Genomic DNA, 17,738 nt, shown 5'->3' with positions numbered 1-17,738 from the left:
CTCCACTATTAATGCATCAGAGCATTACTCTTAAGAGGTACTATGACTCTTTAGGTAGGCAGAGCTTTCAATTCATGAATTTATTTCCTTACTTACTTATTTATTTACTTATTTATTTCCTTACTTATTTTTTTTTTTTTTTTAAGACTTTCAGAGATAAGGTTTTTCTTTTAGGGTATTAATTCAATATAGATTTTTCTGATGCATTTTTTTCCTTTTTAACAAAGTCAGGGACTAGAGAGAATAGTGTATATTTCTATATAGCTCCACTGCCCTCCAGCAGGTCAAGTGTGAAATGAGTTCAGAGACACGTTGACAGTCCATGCGTGAGCTGAAACAACTCAAGCTAGTTATCAGAAATTTGGATCTGTGTCTCTAGTCTGCATTCTTATTATATAAAATCAAATCAAATAAAATAATAAAATAATTCAGTGAATTATCTATGTTTAGTAGATTATCATTTTCATTTGAACAGTCTCATTCAAATTATGCATGTTTTATTTGTTGATTCTAATGTTGAGTAATCTTGAACCTTTTGCTATGTTATTCATTTATACTGCAAAACAAATGTGATTTTCTTAATACAATATATTACTTTGTTGTGTTCCATGTACGTGTGATGCTTGTAAGCAAGTCATTTGTACGCATTTGTACGCATATGGGGTATAACATTTCTCATTACACAACGGAGGAGGGAATGTTTTGCCTTCCAGAATCACAGCGGCTCTCAAACTCCTTAGAATATGTATAAGCCATAGCATTGGTTACAATACATACACATAAATCCAGCCCCATGCCTGCACATTAGATCATATTTACTCAAATGATAATACCACAAATCCTGTAGGTCTCTCCTCTCCTCTCCTCATCACAATTTCCCTTTACAATAGATTTTTTCAAGAAGATAGAGTAGGTATGATAAGTCAACATAATAAACAATTTCTTTTGAGAATGTTTCAATTTCTTGAAAAAAAAAAAGAATTTGCACAGGTTTCAGTACTACATGAATCATTATTTTAAACTGATTTACTTAGTTCTAAACTACTGTTTGGCTAGTCTCAATCTGATTTTGCCATGAAGAGAAATACCAAGGCCACTCAAGTGCCGAAGGATTATGTATTTCATGAAAGTTACTTTTTCTACTCCTTTGTGTAAAAGGAAAATAAAAATGTTTGTCTTGAAGAAGCTTCAGTATCTATGAACTATTCAGGTAAAATTAGTCATAGTTACAGAGAAAATTTCACTTGCTTTTTTTTTTTTTTTTCAATGTCTTGTAATCTAATTGAAAAAGCAGACCACCTGTACTCTTGAGAAGGTTTAATGAACTAACTGCAGTAATGAAGGAAGACGATAGCTACATATTGAGTACAGACAGAACTCAGGAAAATTAATGCTTCTAGATTTACTCCTGTATAATTTGTGGAAGCAGAGAAGTTACTTATACCACTCAAAATAATTAACAAAAATTCTTCTGCCTTTGAGCATTGAATCTTGGGATCCTTCTCAGTTGCCAAGAGCCAAATTTCTGCTCAGCGTATAGGGATTCATCTATATACAAACACAGCACAGTGAAAGATTTTATGCGCTATCTATTTTCATCTTATGGCTATCTTTGCCTGTAGTTTGAGGTCTTAAGAATTAGTTAAGGACTCCTTGCCTCTGTATGCGTAAGCTGAGAAAGTCCATTGATCATTAAAGGCTACTCACTGTGGACTACTGAGGTCTGGACTCACGAATTACAACTGAGGGCATGTCCATTCTGCAGGGAGAAGAAAACTTATAAAGCTAAGCAATAGGGTCAGATTTATATTAAATATTATACCATTAAAAGTCATAAAAATATATTAACTGCCATTTAACAAAAAAGGTATACTGAGGGACTGGGAGGTTTCGAACTCTAATGGGTCAGTTTAGGAATCACAGTTTTCTTAACAGTAAATATAAAGGTTGCAAATGTTGGGTTTGTTTCTGATCTTTCTTGCACTGATATAAATCAAGAATAGCTCTGTGAAACTGATGAAGTAAAACTAATATGAATCAGTATTTTAAAATGAGACACTCTATTTACTCTATTTATTACTGTCAGAACTGCATATCTTCACTCATTTTATTAGTTATATCAAGATCAGACTTTTAACCCATTCTAAAATCAAGCCTCATGTTGCAATGACAGACAAATCCTTTCTATTGCATACATTGAAATATATGTGGGAAGCTATTATGAATTCTGCAGAGTCTGCATTTCTTGCTTATTTTCTCTTATTCCCCATGTAGGGTTAGAGTTGTCTATGCAGGTCAAACCCATATTTCTGTACAGGCAAATCTTATAACTGATCTCTATGAGTCTTAAACCATTTGGGACAGAATCACAGAATGGTACCGGTTGTAAGGGACCTCTGAAGACCACCTAGTCCAACCCTCCCTACTCCAGGAGGGTCACCATGTCCAGATGTTTTTTGAATTTCTCCAAGGATGGATTCTCAACAACGTCTCTGCACAACCTTTCTCTCCCACAGGATCAGAGTCTCACTATGGGCTTTTACAATGTATACCCTTTGGTTTTCTAATAGAGCTACGTTTTTCACATACATACGCAAAGATGTCACATAAATGGGGCACAGGTAATAATAATACATCATAGGTACTTACTGCTGGCAGTAAGGACCCTGGTCTCCACCAGGACAGAATATATGTTCTCAAAGATATTGCCTGTTCCTTCCCACCGACCATCATGGGCATATGTAAAATGTTCCCAGATTAATGGGATATGTTGTAATGCAGAGTGAAGCATCTCAGTGTCATATAGCTGGAGGGAAGGTTTGTGCTGCACATGCCTTCGAGTCGTGTGATGAGCCAAGCGAGGGGAATAGGCTGTGACATGACATTGCTTTGAAGCTACTATCAAGTGCAAATAGGGCTCATATTAAATAAGTTCCTGCTAGGAGCTGTCAATTTTTATTTGTTGTCTTTAGGTTTCTACAAAAAAACTGGTTTGGTTCAATTCTTGCAGCAGTCACAAAAGCATCAAAATGATGATTTAGTTCTGGGACCAGAAAAATAATGGTTTGTATGTTTTTCAATTCATCTTTAAGTTTGGTTTGATTATCTAAAGCCATGATGTTAAAGTATCAGGCTTATCTCTGCCAAGGTCAGACCTTATAAATTTTTATCTAAACCCTACACTTTACTAGTGTATGTAACCCCTCTCTGTCCTTCCTGTTTCTCTTCCATTAGTAAACTGCTGACGAGACATGTTTGATTGTCTTGTGGAGGCGAGAAGATCAAATATGTACCAAGCATTAACAAAAAGAAAGAATGCCCTTAGGGAAAAAAAATAAAAAAAAAAATTGCAGAACATGAATTCAGTTGTACTGGTGAAAGGATTGTCAGTCATCGTGAAAAGCAGTTCAGGGGCCTTCTGCCACTGGGAGGGAGCGGGGCTTCTGGCATGGATATGGAGGAAGCTCTTTTGGGAGATTTTGGGACCAGCCCTTGTCAGTCACAAGCGAGGTAGAGGGAGGTGCCAGGGAAAAGAGGGGTGCTACTTGCAAACATTTTGTAGCTGTTTGTTCTGTCTGGCTTTCTCACAAGCTGAGGGTAAAAATCCTTCTCCAGCATATGCCGTTACACAGAACCCAATTGCAGTCCCTATCTGCTTCCTGCTTTTTTATTCTTTTTCCATGTGGTTTGACTTTGCCATTTATTTTTTATTTTTTTTTTTTTTCTAGTCAGGGCTGCAGTCCAGAGAATGAAATAAATTAAAATGAATTGTTAGACCTGTGGAATAATATGAACACAAATTTTCGAATTATAACTATGTGAGTGGTGGTTGGGATATTAGGTAGGGGACTTAGTTTATAAGAAGTCTGGCATCTGATCAAGTAGAGACCATTGCAGAATTACTAGGAGGGATGTGCAAAATATTCCCACAATACCTGTCTTTCTTGTGTGCTACAAGATACAGAACAGGCTGAGTATAATAGTGAAAAAAAATAAACCATCATTTAAAAAACAGATTTGGTCAATACATAAATAGACAACTAAGAACAGAATTTTGTCTTGGAATTTTGCTCAGAAAGTAACATTACTTCGAATGATTTCTATTAATATGCTTGCATTTACTGTTTTCTGCACAACTACAAATAATAATAATAAAAAATATTCCAAACAATCTTCTGTCTAAAGCTAAGCCTTCACTGGTATTCATGATTTTGGTCTCTCTCCTTAGTTTACATTGGCAGTTTATATTACAAAAACATTCATTCACTGTTAGGTCCTCTTCTATCTTCATACTTAGCTAGAACTCATCTGTAGTACTGGACAGAAAAACAAAGCAAATATAGAATCAAAGAAATAAAAAAGAATATAATGAAAGTAAAGGTTTTCTTGAGCGAAAGAACAAGAAAAAGAGGTCAATAGTCTTGAATTATTCACAAAGGGTCAGTCAAACTCTGGTTCATTTAGCACAATATATAAGTGGTCTGTTTATTCTGATAATGCAATTGCTATATATATATTTATATATACGTACACTAAATGAAATATTCAGAAAGCTTACGAAGAAAACTACAGCCTCAGAGAGGAACATTTATCGTGAACATGGAAGAAAAAAAAACTTTAGAAGTTAATGGTCTTGCCTCTGTCTGCATCAATACCTCTTGAGTCAGAACTTTCTCATTTTCATTGGGAGTTAATATACATAAATATTAAATATATATACATACATGAACACATATTGAACCTTCATCTTTCCAAGCCGAATAATGCAGCAATTTCTTTTAATATGAATGAAACTCTGACTTGTGCCTGACTTGAGCTTACTTTGAAACAAAAATTCTCTGGCACCTTGAGAGGAATGTAACTTCCCAGCTGCTGTCTTGACCCAGCTGACAGGTAAATCAGGTACAGCTTTGTTCCTCCAAGGTTATCCTTTCCAGAGGTAAGTTTTCTGTTTGGTATGCAGGCTTGAAAAAAACACCCTTTGAAGACATGACATTGTCTTGCTTTTGCAAGATCTTAAGCTCCCTTTAAACTGTGATGAATTTTGGGTAAAAGAGTTCTAACCACAAAAGAATTCCTTTAAAGCCTTGATGTTCTCTGTTGTTAGAGCACCTTGTAAAACCTGCAGTGGAGAATTAAAGCTCTTGTCCAGTGGTGTACAAAGCTTTGGCTAGGCTTACAGGCCTCAAGGTGACAAGAAAAGGTATTAAATATTGAACTTGTGTTGTTGTGTCAGTCACTGTAACAAACTCTAGTGCTAATTTGCTTCAGTTTACAACCTAATCCATTACTGATAGACCAAAGCAAAGTAAGAAAACAAAACATTTTATTATGCATAAGTTTCTTATTATAATAGAATAATCCATCCAGAAATATTCAGAGATATAGTAAATATTTGCAAGTTTAGATAACGTGCTTGCCATCATAACTGGCAGAATTGATCTGGCTGAGTATTCATTTCACAGATCAGAAGTATCCCTTCTCACAAACAAATTTCATATAGATATACACCACTTCCTTTTCAAATTTGTACAGAAGAGTAGCTGATACAAAATACACTTTCCAAGCAGGTTAATTTAAAATGTATTGGAAGTAAATATGAGGTTTTAGTTGGGGAAAAAACAAACAAACAAAAAACAAACAAACACAACAAACAAAACCACATATCAGCTTCCAATCCTCTCTTCTGGAACTGTACTTATTAGACACATAACCTCAATAAATATGATAACAACATTATATTGCTAGCATCTTAAAAAACTTTTTCCCCCCTCCCCCCAACTCTCTATTGTAGAAATCTCAAAATTTGGTATTTGGTTAACATATTTGGTATCTGAGCCAAAAGGAATTTTAAAGTCATTTCATAAGACATGAATCTAATACTTCTCAAATACCACAGCTCACTGAAGATTGCTTTATCTTATGCTGCCATTTGCACCTCTGTAAAATAAATATTAAAAACTGGAGTGGAATGTCAGCAGTTTAGATGGTCCTTTTTCTATGGACACTGCAGTTCGCATAGACACAAAAACCACAGATATTGTTCACCAAAACATCTGTGAAGTAATGGCAGAGAAGTATGAGTGATGATAAAATAGAGGTTGTAGGTTTCTTACATTTACTAAGGACTGTTTCAGATTATGCTCCATCTACTTGAGTTTGTTGCATTATGAGACATGAGATGAGTAAACTAAGATTATGCTCTGTGGTACAGTAATGTAAAATCTTAGGAATCAACAATGACTTTAACTACAGCACCATTGACAGTTAAGCATTTCTGATTTCTATTTATTTGGAAAATTTTTCTACCTGAGTTCAGCTGATGTGTGCCCCCCCACCCCACCCCACCCCACCCCTAGAGTTTGTAGCAGAAAGAAGCATTCTAGTAAACTTCCTTTGTGGATGATGATAGTCTAAAATCATGAGAATGGTTCTAGTCAAAAGATAATAGAATTATTCCATTTCCAAAGCCAGGAAACTGGAGTACATAATCTATTTTACTGATTGAGTGGGAAGTCCCTTAATAACCACAAAAGTCAAATAAGGTCATCTATTCCAGACGATTTACCATGAAGGAAGCACTTCATTGAATCCCATATGAAGACAAGCCATTATTCAATATAAGCGAAAGCTTTACAAATATTTTTTAAATTACTAGTATGATGAAATAATTTTTATATATATATATATATTTAGGAACTTACTTACAAACAATTTATTGAATCAGCTTGATATTAAAAACTGTTTATATTCTATACCAAACTTCAAAGGGCTGCAAGGAACAGCTGTCCTAGCCTTCAGTACTAGCCTCAACTAATCTGTTTAATCATACAACAGAATAAAGCAGGAACACTTACTAAGTCATATACAACAGGAAACACATACAACATTTTAGGAAATGTTGCCTTTTAGCTGAGTTGCTCTGATGGCGTGAGGGGGATTTGTGCCTTCAAATCCATGCAGCAGGAGGATGCATACATAGTTGCATGATGAGAATCCTGCTTCAGTTGCTCATTTTTTACACTGAGTACTGCTGTCTACATTAAGCACTGCAAGATAATTTATATATAGATACAAACTATACCACTGTGATGCATTTCTGTGGTTTCCTAAGATGTCATCATCACTAATGCTGAGGCTTTATGATCCTCCTAAACTGATCTAATGATGAGTGTCTGCTTAAAGAAGGAAGGGTCTTGCCCTCTCCTCATTACATGCCCATTCCTGTTTTGCCAGCATCAGAAGTTGTGTCCTCACCTTGAAGTCGATCAAGAACATGCTCAGACTGACTTTTTTATTTTTTCCCCAAAAATATACATCAGCCCTGTGAGCCCTTTTCACCATGTATCAGCCCAATCAGTCCTTTTCACCATGTAATCCCATTAGGGTAACTGTGGGTATAACCAAGGATGAAGGAGCAAGTGGCAGGAGTAGGAACAGCAGATGGGAATGCCCTGTTGTATTTTGGCCTGTGATTTGATAATCACAGTCACTTTATGTCCGGTGTCCTGGACTGCAGTACTATCTGTACCATCTCTAAAATGATCTGCTTTTCATTGGCAAAGAGAAAAAAAATATTTACAGTGCAAAAACCTTACAATTTCATTTGAAAGGATAATTAGCTAAGCGATTCATGACTATTTTGTTTTTCCCTACTCAGTTATTACCACGTCAAAAAAAAAAAAAAAAGTTATTTATTGTGAACTCTTGAGCAAAAATCCAGGCCAACTATCATACAGCACATCAGGCTTCCTGACTTCATTGGTGTAACTTAGGTAGTCATGAAGGTGGTCTGCAAAGAAGCCCACTTACAATATGAGAACAAGCATATCTTGGAACATAACTGGAAAGAGATTACAGCATTGTACTGGGAGTGAGTTTTACCAAAGAAGGCCTACTTTGCAGGTATATATAATTATATAAATATTTAATGTGCTTGAAACAGAGACAATAACATTGAAAAAGGAAGTACAGAAACAACAACAACAACAACAACAACAACAAAAAGAATGAACGATATAAATATGAAAGAAAGTCAAGAGGATAAAGGAAGGTAAGAAAGTGAACTGATGAATGGAAAAAGAAAGAGATAAGCTTAAAAGGGGGGTTGCAACTATATGGTTAAATGGAGTGAAAATGGAAAGAAAAAGGAATTTTAAAAGCCTGAATTTAAAGCCACATCTTTAAATTTACCTTTTGTGTGGGAGGTAAACAATTAATTGCTTAGCCTTAGTCCATAATAAATGTTGCTATAAGAAATTCAAAATCAAAATTCCTTCGTAATTTTGCTGACCTTTTTTTTTATATAAAATTACTTTGGATTTCTACAAGAATACTTAAATATTATTTAAATATTTACCAAGTGTATCTGCAAGCAACTAAAATAGATAGCAACCAAGAATTCATAAATTTCTTGACATTTCACAGTGCACATAGTACAAAAGTTTTATAGGAAGCAGATAAATTTCCTTGATCTATTGCTGAAATCTGAATAAACAAATAATTATGGGCTTTAGAATGTTTTATTTGTTTGCTTGTTTGTTTGTTTATAGTGGAATATTAATATGGTAAGCTTAAAGCAACATATTAGAAAACCTTTATTATATATTTATATAATTAAATTTGAATTTTAAAAGCTATCTTGTTTTTTCATTTTGTATTTTTTATGATTATAACTTATTTTTTATTTTTTAGGTTATCATTATAACCTATTTCTTGTTATTATAACCTATTTTTTATTATAGCATAATGTAGTGAATATAGTAATAATATAGTGAATATAGTGAATATATAAAATGATATAGTGAATATACATTGAAGTATGTAATTATTACATGTTAGATATTCTTTATATAATTGATTAAAAATGATGAGAAGTGCTCTAAAGACACAAGGTAAAGGAGTATTTCTTTCTTTACTACAGAACATAAGAAGTGATCTACAGAGTTAACTGGCGCTATGGCAGAACTGCCTAATGCTTTCTCAGAATGTTATATTGCATATCTAAAAGTTCACATAGGGAATTGATGTGGAATAACTAACATGTAGTTCTTAACTTACTTCAGTGTAACTTCAGAGACAAGCCCCTAGGCTAAGCTGGTAAATATATCTTCACTGCAGCAAAACTTCCTACAGAAAGTAAATTGTTACTGAAGTAAATGAAGATAAACAAATGATTTGTTGAACAGGAATTGAGTCAACTATTTAGGTACAATTAAATGTTTTGTTGAAAAAGGAGTTTTAATATGAATGACAAATAAAAATATGATTGATTCAGAACTTTAAGTGCACTGAATGCTTTGGAGTGGTTTCTAGTTGAACAATCCCTGGTCATATGGACAAGGCTGAGGTACTCAGTGATTTTTTTGCCTCCATCTTCACTGGCAAGCACTCAAGCCATATAGCCCAAGCCCCAGAAGGCAAAGGCAGGGACAGGGAGATGGATGAATTGCTGACTGTAGGAGAAGAGCAAGTTCAAGACCATCTAAGAAACCTGAAGGTGTACAACTCCATGGGACCAGATGAGATGTATCCATGGGACCTGAGGGAACTGGGGGATGTAGCTGCTAAGCCACGGTCCATCATATTTGAAAAGTCATGGCAGTCTGGTAAAGTTCCTACTGACTGGAAGAGGGGAAACATAACCCCCATTTTTAAAAAGGGAAAAAAGGAAGACCTAGGGAACTACAGGCCAGACAATGTCACCTCTGTGCCTGGCAAGATCATGGAGCAGATCTTCATGGAAACCATGCCAAGGCACATGGAAAATAAGGAGGTGATTGGCGACAGGAAACATGACTGCAGTAAGGGCAGATTGTGCCTGACAAATCTGGTGGCCTTCTATGATGGGTTTACAACAGTGGGATACAATAGGGGAAGAGCAACTGACATCATCTACCTGGGCTTGCACAAAGCATTTGACACTGTCCCCCATGAGAGCCTTTTCTCTAAATTGGAGAGACATGGATTTGATGGATGGACCACTCAGTGGATAAGGAACTGGCTGGATGGTTCCATTCAAAGAGTTGCAGTCAAAGGCTCGATATCCACATGGAGATAAGTGGATGATCTTTAAGGCTCCTTCCAGCCCAAACCATTCTGTAATTCTATGAATATATAAGATGGATAGAGACTGCCCCTAAAGTCTCATCTTAAAAAAAAAAAAAAAAAAAAAAAAAAAAAAAAAAAAAAAAAAAAAGAGCTTCCAGACATGGACTTGCTGGCAGTTAGATGTTTTGTATCCAGAGCTGTAGAATACCATGGCCCATTCTCCATTTTGGTCTCAGTCACAGCATTAAGTGATAATACTAGTGTAGTAACATTAGCATGTTTATCAGTCTGTCTGTTTAGCTATTATCTAGCTATTTATCTACCTATTCAATATCAGATCTGACATCAGTATCAGTACAACTAGAGGCTCAAAGTAGTATTCATAACAGATACCACAGTTTCATTGTTCTAATACTATCTAATACTAATTGTGAAACCCCAATTTCACTGGGGGGGGGGGGTGGGGGGTGCTCCTTTAAAATGTATGGAAAGGAAAGTGATTCTGGGTCTGTCTGCACATATGTATTCAGGATGGTGTAAATGACAAGAAACAGATCCCAGGTGCTACTGATGCTCAGTGTGCAGACTGTGTGGGTATCTTCTATCTCTTGTTCTTATTCTCAAGTGTGTTCCTTAAGGGTTAAAGAACATTTTTAATGTTAATTGCTCTGCTGAGAGGGATCCTTAAAATTTGTTCTTGCACAATTACCACTCTACAAAAGCAATTTATCTGGTACTCATCGCCATTGAAGCATCCTTTACCTGCAAAAGTTCTTCAGCTTTATGCACTGGTGCATGGTTAGGCTAGGACTATCCCAAAAGGTACTAATTTTCAAATGAAAAGTGATAGAAAACCTTTTACAGACTACTTGATGAAAGTGTTCTGATTTTTCAAAGTTCTGAACACCATTATATTTAGATATTTCCTCTTTTCCAGTATAAATTCCTGACTTTAGGTCCATAGTAAAAGAGCTATTTTTTCAGCTTCTATCAATAAATAAATAAATAAATAAATAAATAAATAAATAAATAAATAAAAAGCCAATTGAGTAGTGCCAATGTTTTCCAAACTGATTTGCAACTACTTACAATACCAATACTTGCTGTGTTAAAAAAATAATGCTAGCCTTTTTAAAAGGAAGCCAATGGTGTATTTCTGTTATAAAAAAATAATACAAAATGGCTATTTTGAAAGGTGTCTGGAAATGTTTGTGCAGAGCTGGTGTTCTTCTAATGTTCTTTTCATAGTTTTCAGCCTAAGATATTTGGTAAATTTCTTGGTTTTGTTTACTTTTTATTTTGAGTTCCTTACTTTACTGATTAATCATTTTGTTTGCAAAGCACATTTTTGATTTTCAAATTTAACATTAGGTTTATTTATTTATTTATTTATTTATTTTCAGCACCCTGGGAGAGAAACATCTGTTGTTCTGGACACCGTAACAACAAATAAGTAGCTTTCAATGCTTGCAAAATTATTTATTTATTCATAAGCAATAACCTGGCCTCTTTTTTGGAGAGCATGAGAAAATGTACTAATGAAAAAAATCTCAGAAACCCATGTACCTATTTCACAAAATTGGTTTGAACTCAGAACAAGTACTATGTGTGTACTGAAGGGTTTTATCTGTGGAGGTGAGCATACTCCTGTGCAAAGCCCTCAACCTCCTGACTGACTCTAAAAAATAAAAAGCAAAGACTGAAACAGAAAGCCAGCTTTAGATATCTTCTGTTGTACCTTATCCTTAAATTGAGATTCTGTGGAAAGTTAGCAATAGATAGTCATCATAGAAATAACACATCTGCATGACTGGGAGGAATTTACTTATTATGAACTAGTATTTGTAATAGTTTAAAAGAAATCATACATTATTTTTTTTAAACAAGTGCTTCCCTAAACAGCTTAACAATTTAAGCTACTGGATATGAGGATGGCCACTGCTTAGAAATGGGGATAAAAATATGAAGAAAGCAAACTTCTGTCCTAGTTTTGGGGAGGTCATTGTAGACATTTATATGACATACTTAATCACAGATGATCTGCTCAGAATATGAAATAAAATAGTTTTCTATGGTCTATTTTTCATACTATTTAATTTTGCTTTATGCGTGACAGGTGATACTTTTCCAAGTTAAAATTTAGTAGATAACTTTTCTTATGGCATGCTTTTAATGTTGTTATCTATTTTAGAATACGAGATTTTTACTTTTTTTTTTTTTTTTCTGCAGCATCTATGGGAGGTCATTAAAAGTCAGTACAGTATCTGCTTCTCTGTGCATGCAAACAGGAAGAACTATCTGGGGAACATAATCATGGCAAAAGGTCATGTTTGCCTTTTATTTGAAATACTTTTAGACTATCAAGTGGTTTAGAAGTCACTCAATCAATACCAGAAGTCAAGGAAAACTGTTCGTTTTATCAACATTAGTGTATTTTGAGTTTTCTAAGATTAAACATTATTTCCCTTGGCATTTTAATTGAGATTTCATAAAATTGCTACTTTGGTTTATATAGTAATTGTATTTTAAGTTGCACTATACTGCAACAACAGCTTGAGGCACAAATGATTTAAAACTTTCAAAAACCCCATAAGGACTCTTCCCCTTCCACCTTCAGAAGGCCAATGAGCATGGAAGATGAGACTATAAGCACTTCTCTATATATGCAAAAATAGTAAAAGGGTGCTGAGGGGTGTCCTTTTTATCCCCCTTGAGATGCCAGTGCTCTTGCAGCTCAGATGTAGAAGCAGAATTCCCTACCATCACTATTTGAAATGTGACATTCAATGAGCAGACAGCTATTTTAGTTTTTCAGTCTTCATACTAATTTTAAGGCAGTGACTATTTAAGAAAATGCTTTCCAAGGCTGTGACTGACTCTGCACTGCTCTTGGTTTCTGTGCTTCAGTTGAGATTGCCAGTTATCTGAATCGGCGGGTGGAAACCTGAGAGAGGGTAGCTAGGGAAATCAGGGTTGAAGGGAGAAGGGTACCCAGTAGCTATATTTCTTATTAGAGAAATTGCGAGACTAGGACATTTGAAATGTGCTGTGAATCTTATCTACCCATCGGTGTGATCAATGGCAGAGAATTCTTCGGTATTATTTATCTTTAAGCTCTGTCTCATGGACTATTTGGAAATAGGGGTTTTTATGCACCCTATAATCAACCATTTTAATTACTCAAAGAACCCTAGCCATTATTAAAACACAGTTCTTCCATTATGCCTTGGCAATCTCTTTATTTCAAAAAAAGTATTAAAAATATCTGTAATGCTATACTATGAAATATGTGTATTCACAGTAAAAATGACTTGGTTAGAATGAATGTAAATGCTCAGCCTGGGTGAGCATTTTCTTAAATAGTCATTGCCTTAAAATTAGTATGAAGACTGAAAAATTAAAATAACTTATTAATGGACTGAGACTCCTTAAACTTTTTCATAACGGGAGTCAGGGGTGTAGAATCTTTAGAAAAAACTCACTAAATACCTATCTGCGTGTTTAGGCACTTAAATGCCTTTAAAAACGTGTCCCCTATTGTATTTTTGTCAATTAATTTCAATTGGTAGGCTGCTACTGAAAAATATTCTAACGTCTTCACAGATGTAAGAACAGCACTCATAAAATATGATTGTTTCAAGGAAGACACACAGGAATTTAACTTTTAGTGAGCATCAAATCAGCTTGAGAGATCTCATACATTGCATATACTTTTTCTTGTTTCACTACCCTGATTTCACCAGCATCCCTGAGAATTTAGAATCAGGCCCCACTGCTTAGTTGTTTCAGGCTGCAGGAAACAGTGCCCTTCAAATACAAGTTTTGCATTTGAGCTACTGCAGAAATATTTCCAAGTCCTTCTCTCTACATTTAGTTCACAGTGTAGTCAAGTACAGGGCTGGGAGTGTGCCTAGACATAATGATCATCAGGATGATATTGCCCAAATCTGTATGCATTTTTTAAAGTGTGAGGAGTTCAATTTCACAAAAGGAGAAGTAGAGAGAATAGATCTGGAATTGATTCTAAAATCTAGAATTCTCTCTCTCTTTTTTTTTTTTTTTTTTTTTTTTCCCTCCCAGAAGCATAAAGGGATATGGAACAAAGAACAAAACTGAAGCAGGGAACCTGGTGGTGACACCTGCCGACATGTATTATATGTGGTGTTTATTCGCGTGTTAGTTGGCAAAAAGCATTGAGGGTATGAGAATCAAAACCATGGTTTCTCCCCCTTCTCCACCTTACTGCCTATGTGTCAGGATAGGACTTAATATTTCTGCATGGTCTCAGTGCAGACTTTGAAGCTCAAAGGATCTTAATACCTGAGGAATAACTCTATCCCAACTCTGCAAAAGTTACTGTCAGGAATAGGCTCTTTTTCTGTACTTTAAAAGGAAATCCTACTATACCTCCCTTTTTATTTTCCCATTTTTATTTTTTTCTTAAAAAAAAAAAAAAGGAAAATCACTACTACCTAACATTTCATTACATTAACTACTACCTAACATTTCATATTTGAGCATTTCATACTTGTAAACAAAGCGATTGAAAGCTGTCAGTTGGAAACATCATGTCTGCTGTCAATGGTTCAGGAATAATTGACACACAGCTTACCTAGGGAAAGCTGCAATTATCCTGGCTCATTAGCAAACTAAACCTGTTTGCTTTGTGTGTGTGTGTGGTTGTAGGGTTTTTTATTTAACTCCTTGATGTAGCAGGTAAAAAGAATCCTAGCAGACTGTTGATATAAAAAGAATACATCTGAATGAATAAACAAAACCTCATAACTATGAATATTTATCAGGCTTTCAAGTATTGTTTCACTTAATCCTGTATATACTATTTTGCTGTAGTATTATTTTACAAGGAATATTGCCATGATATATTTGTTTGCTGTCTTAAAGGGCTGGGGGACAGCTCTTGTTTGAAAACATACATGTACATAAAACAGAAATATGAATGAGAAAACAATACCTTCTTACTCATGTTCATTTTTTTTTTTTCATAGTTAACACAGCTATAGACGTCTACTAAGAAAGCAGAAATAGTTGGTGACCAGAGCACAAACAGAAAATAAATCAAGTAAACCAAGTCTCTTCGCTGACAACATCAGCAAAGGGAATATATATATATTTTAATAGAAAGTCCCTTATAAAGATAATCAAAGAGTTAACTAGATTTTAAGACTAAAGTTTAGCCAATCAACATTTAACACTGAAATAAACAAGTAAAGAAAGTAGTCAGAATTTATCCAGGCTGGGAAAAACATGTAAAGAATCAACCCCACAATATTTATGGTGTTAATTCAAATTACAAACTAACTATTGCTTCAGAGGCAATATATATATATATAATATATATTAAATGCTTTCTTTCTACCTGTATGATATGACAGATTCAAAATTCTTTAGCTCCTGTGCAAAGCTGCAAGGTAGCCTTGAGGTTTAAGTTACAGACAGAGTTAAAAGTTCTTTTTCTTGAAAAAAAGTTCTTTGTATTGGAAGTCGAAACTATGGAGATCTTTCCCACAATCAATTACCATTTTGGATGTCCCTCACTGCTGGTCCCATTGCCTTTAGAACTATACCATGAATTGGAGGCCATTGCTTCAATTTATAGAGCTGAATTATAACTTGTTTTGTATAATGAGCTTTCTCTGACAGTGGTGCATAGTCAAAGTCACTGCTCAGAAAGGATGACCAAGCCATTGCCTCTCAAGTGTAATTCATTTCATTAAAATGCAAGTCATTTCTTTAGACACACAGTCACTGAACTCCAACCTCTCATAAATGTTCTAACATTTCATTTCTTTTTCACGGCTCTGAAATCTTTAAATTGAGGCCTTTGGTAACTTTCCTCATAACTTCAAAACACACATAAACTTTCCACTTTCCACTTCAGTCTTTTCTTTATTCTTTTTTTTTTTTTTTGTTAAAAAAAAAAGTAAGAGAGTATGGCAAAAAATTGCGAAGATCTTGCATGTTGGTTTGACCCTTGTCATCACATAAAATCAACTCTTCAGTGTTTGTTGAAGACTTCCTGACATTCCAGTCAGTTTTGTCATTGAATAATTTCATACCTTTGTTTGGGGTGATAATATCTTGGAAAAAGAGAAATATATTTTTTTCTCATTTTCTTAGTTCATTTATTTACGTAGCCTTTATATAGTCTTCATTCATCCTTAGAGGTTATCCATCCCAATGTAAACAGAAAATAAACAGACAAACAAATCCCCATGTCCATGTTAAACATGATAATAGGGAATTATAAAAAAACAAGTCAGTTCCTAAAGTTTCTCCTCTGTCTGTCTTTATGAGCACAGCATTAGTTTTAATCTTAGTGCGTACCAAAGAAATGCCAACGCCAATGACAGATATCTATTTCTCTAACAATTCATATTAATCTTCTCCTCCAATAATTTTTATATTTTTATATAAATCTTTCATCTTTGTGTAGCAATTTATTTTTTAAACTTCTCATTCTGCATTAAGTTAGTCTGTCACCTAAAATGGCCTATTCAGTGTTTCTTCAAAATATAGGGTGAACCTGGTAACAGATGACTGATGTGCACATTTACTTCCTAAAGTGAATTGAGTATTAAGCATTGTAATGCATATTCCTATAATGTTATAGTTGCATATGTAGTGTTGCATTCAGTACCCACAATTCTCAAGGAGCACTGGAAACCTATTTGAAAAATTCTTAATATTTAAATTTGCATCCACTGCCACATAGTTCCACACAGTGAAATTGTCAAATGATAATCACCTTGTATAGCTGAGCACGATAATGCATCATTTTTCCCATAATCTGCAGAACGAAATGAGTTGAATAAGAATATAAGCAAAAACAACACAATATGTTGAAAGCTATTTGTATGTATAAGCATCTCAGCATTCTGCTTTTACTGAGGCAGAAGCAGAAAAGCTTCAGCAGACATTTTGTAGAAATATCTAAATTTACCTTAGCTTGTGATTGCTTACTGTTTATGTACAGGGGGAATTAAGTGTGTGTGTGTATACATCATATGTATATAAATAAGTAATCCATGCAACGTGCCTAAATATGCATATACAAAAACAGCCCAGGTGTGTATGTTTCCGCAGGGTTGCTGTTTTAAGCTGCCTGAGGGGGGGGACTCTCCAGTCTTTGGAATTTAAATGACTCTCTCTGTGGCGACTCAGAACAAGGTAAGGACACTAACTGAAGATTAAGGTGGAGCACAAGTTCAGCACATAAATGCATCATTTATTCTTGAACACTTACATATGTAATTCTGTAAGTCAGTGGAGTATATTTCACGATGCCCCAAGTAAGTAGCTTTTCATTTCTCTTACTTCCTAAGAGACAGACGCTGAACAACACTCTGAAGATGTAATTCACCTGTAGTCTAGTTGTCTTCTTTCACTAGCAAAACAATTCACACAGTAGTGTATTTCATTTGAAAAGATGCATTATTTTTAATGTTATGTGATTTGCACAAACAGAAGTCACTATTATTTAATAAAAGACTGTATTAAGGAAAAAGGATAATAGAGCATAAAGCTTTTGCTTTGATGGTGTAGTATAGCTGACAGCATAGTAGAAAAGACTAATCAGTACACAGAGATTCAAGGTTGCCAGCAATTAAATCTATTAGCAAACTGAGCATATTAAGGGGTCTCGGTCAAATCCTAAGAGTCTTGCAAAA

Source organism: Anser cygnoides, chromosome 4 (assembly GCF_040182565.1).
Source record: "Anser cygnoides isolate HZ-2024a breed goose chromosome 4, Taihu_goose_T2T_genome, whole genome shotgun sequence".
In the NCBI taxonomy this organism is placed as follows: domain Eukaryota; kingdom Metazoa; phylum Chordata; class Aves; order Anseriformes; family Anatidae; genus Anser; species Anser cygnoides.
This window is presented reverse-complemented; position numbering follows the sequence as displayed.